Consider the following 3,968-nt stretch of genomic DNA (forward strand, 5'->3'; position numbering starts at 1 on the left):
ACATCTCATCTCTTTCTCACTTGCGAGACCACTATTGCGATCTGGCAGCAGGTCACACAGACCCTCAACATCCCCACTGCCTGGCATGCTAATGATATACAAGCTGCCTGGACGCATTGGTGGACCGCCGTGTCCGCGGAAAAGGCTAGAAATCTACCTCTAGTTGTGTCCTGGTATATTTGGATCAACCGCAACAATATCATCTTCGAGCAGGGCAGGGTCAACTGGCAGCTCCTTCCGCCTTCTATCTGCGCAGCCTACTCAGAAATCCCTTTTGTTTCAAAACCAAATCCACCTAGACATATCACGCCCGAAATCATCAACAGGGACATGCCTTGGGCCTACTTTGATGGGGCCGCATCGGATCTTGGGTGTGGAGGGGGTATACTTTTTCATGTCACTGATACACATTATTTCCACCTGAGACTGGGACTCGGGCGGGGTACCAATAATCATGCTGAGCTTATTACACTGAGACATCTTCTATTTTTTGCACTATCTAAAAATTATCGACAAATACAAATATTTGGGGACTCAAAGATAGTGATTGACTGGGCAAATAATAAATCCGTCTGTCATACTTATTCTTTGAAACATATCTTGGAAGAAATTGTTTTTTTTAAAACACATTTTGACCGGATCACTGTTTCTCATATCTACAGGGAAAGAAATTCAACTGCTGACCGGCTCTCGAAAGAAGCGGCGGATCGGCCTTTAGGTGATTGGATGATCGAAGAATACAGTCCAGATGGGATGCACAGGTTTTATCATCGCCCATACATTGATGGTCTCCAACAGGGGGGCAGCCTCCCCATCTGAAGATTTTGATATACATAAATTTTTTGTACATAATCGGCATTGCCTGACCGTTACTATTATTTTTTGTTTTAGTACATGACTGGAGGTTATACACCTCACTATTTACTGAACTCTAAGTTTTTTTCTGTTTATACTGTATGGATACAGCCCCATCGTATCCAAAGAGACACCTACTGGTTAGAATTTTTGTAACATCTCAGAACTGTGGCCATGCCACACTTACGCATATGCCTTGGCATCAACAACATGTAATCTCTATTATTTACTCCTTAATAGAAATTATGAACTCTATTCTCCCCGAAAAAAAAAAAACTTATATTACTATGTACTCTGACATAAATCTATAGCCGCAATAAATATAAGTATCTATGTAAAAAATTTATTATTTCATTATAATAATATATTATGAATTAAACAACTAAATCATATATATATATATATATATATATATAAACTATATTTAATATATGGAAATTAAAATATGTAATTAGTACACTTATTATAAACTATATTTAATATATGGAAATTAAAATATGTAATTAGTACACTTATTCATGCTGGCATAAGTGGTTATCATAGTTATCTAAACCATTCGTATAACAAGCAGAAACAGAGAAACTAAATGCTATCGAAATCTATCATTAATTTTAAGTGTACCCATATTTTGTTGAGGAGAAATGCACCGTTACTCATAGTAAATTAGACAGAAAAGACCATGAACAAAAATAGATCGACTTTGGTTTTCCAACGTCATTTTATTAGAGTATAAAGTCAAGGACATCATAAATGTTGTAAAACTCTCATATATACATATATATAGCTATAATGGGGTTAGCCGAGAAGAAATAACACGCCAGGGTCTTTAGATCCTCGACTGCTAAGGAGAGGGCGTTGATATAACAGCATGAATTACTTTGAAAGTTTTTTCAAGTTGACCTGTAACTAATCGTAAGTACCAACAGAGGAAAATTATGTAAATCATTAATCAGATTTCATAAAAAAAAAAAATAAGCATTTAAATTGCAGGCTACAGTGTAATTGTTATGAACTTGAGCCCTGCGTATAACTATTTTTCCACTTTATCATGAGACCATAAGCTCATTTCCAGCCCAGAATACCGCTAAATTGCAGGCTACAGTGTAATTGTTATGAACTTGAGCCCTGCGTATAACTATTTTTCCACTTTATCATGAGACCATAAGCTCATTTCCAGCCCAGAATACCGCTGGGGAAATACAAGAATCCTTTGGAGTTCGTAAGGTCCGACAAAGTTTGACCAAAAAAAGCTCTAGTACCATATGTAAGAGCCCTAAATTCGAAACTTAAGAGGATTTAACAATAATTTGTTGATAAAATACCAAAATATGTAAATTAATTACAGAATTTAAACCATTTATTTAATGAATATCAACTTGTCTACTCTGCTGTAAATCTGTCTGGTTTGCTACAAATCTTGTTCCGGTTGCATTACCAAAATGGCCAAAACCTACCTGTTGAACTGAGTACAACCTAAGTACTCAGTCTCAAAATGTTTTCCAATCAAAGCAATCTGTTCCTCGTGCCCAAAAAAATCCAGTACGATCAAGTTTTTCCTCCCAGATTCTTCCTCCTTTGCCTTCTTAAATAGAATTTTCCATGCCTCCCAGCAGTGATTTCTCATATTCAGGGTTCCTCTAGAGAGGGATAACGAATAAGCGATAAGCTCAAATTTATAGATTGAGCCAGCATACGTCAGCGATAAGCTCAAATTTATAGATTGAGCCAGCATACGTCACTTGAATCAATGGTTTACAACAATATCTTCTTTATAAATATCTGCTTTATTTGAATTTATGTTTAAAACTCTTTTAGTTAGTTTAGTTGGTATATTATAATTTCTCTTATATTTTTATTTTTATTTTTATTTTATAATTTTATAATAATATTTTTCTATAATTCCTTTTATATTTTATATAATTTGTATTTATTCAATTATATTGTGTATTAGATATATTATATCCCTTTTTATATAATACATGTATTTCCTTTGTCTTTTGTATAGTTATATATTTATGGTGATAGTACATACATTAAGTACCTCACTCATTATATTTAGTATTTTGTCAGTTATGTATTCACTTAGAATTTATCATAATTAATTCATTTATCTTTCACTTGGTAATTTCATAATAAGTTAATATGTTAAATCTTCCCTCTTTGCCTTCGATTACATCTGAGAACGATTTATAAGGCCCAAAAAATATTTAGAAGATGATCCTCCATACCCAGAGCGAATGAGTTATAAACTAGATCAGCTATTTGATTAGTACCTTCGTTACTAGCGCAGTACATTCGATGTGTGCATATGTAGCTATCATATGCACACTTCATATGAATGCTAATAATCGTGTTTTATCCGTAATTCGAGACAGTCATTACAATGTATCAAGGTCTTCTAAGACCATACCTTGGAAAGTTGGAAGTGCAAACAAAGGTATATTCCTCATTTGAGCCTGCCCTTGAAGATCCCAAATAGGGAAATCAAAGGTAGTAATTGAACTCCCTGCCATGGGATTCATTAGGAAATTCTAAACAATTGTCGCAGGTGGTTCCCTTGGTGAAGGATATTGTTCATGTTTCTTAGGTGGCTTTGATGATCTTAAAGAATTGTCGGTACTCTCTGTAACAACAAGTTGTTTCACTACACTTCTTAAATCCAAAATAGGATGACCAACAAATTGTTCTTCCAAACTCAATCCCTAATCATTTAAATATGTATCCTTGTAGCCTTCCTTCAAAATCTGATGCTCACCTCCAGCTATTATAGAAAGACTAGAATCATTAGTGCTTGCTTCCGAAGAATCCATGAATTCATCCTCCTTAGCTATAATAGATGTATCAAGAGTTTATGGCTTCTATGGAGATCTTATCCGATCTCTTTTTCTTTGTTACCTTCCCTTAAGTGAAAGATTATGCTTTAGCCTTTGAAATGATTTCCTATATATAATTTTTCCTTCCTAAATCTTGGTTCTTCTTTCTCCTTCCATGTCCTCTACCTCTTACATGCTTAGTAGGGTTGGGGGCACTGTGTTTTTCTTATTCACTACTCATGCAATGGAATCCTATGTGCCTTGATCCAGATAAGGTCGATCCCACTTTGGTATGTTGAA

Source organism: Pinus tabuliformis, chromosome 6, assembly GCF_031772625.1.
Source record: "Pinus tabuliformis cultivar Carrire ecotype Pingquan chromosome 6, CPIR1, whole genome shotgun sequence".
NCBI classification, from domain to species: Eukaryota; Viridiplantae; Streptophyta; class Pinopsida; order Pinales; family Pinaceae; genus Pinus; species Pinus tabuliformis.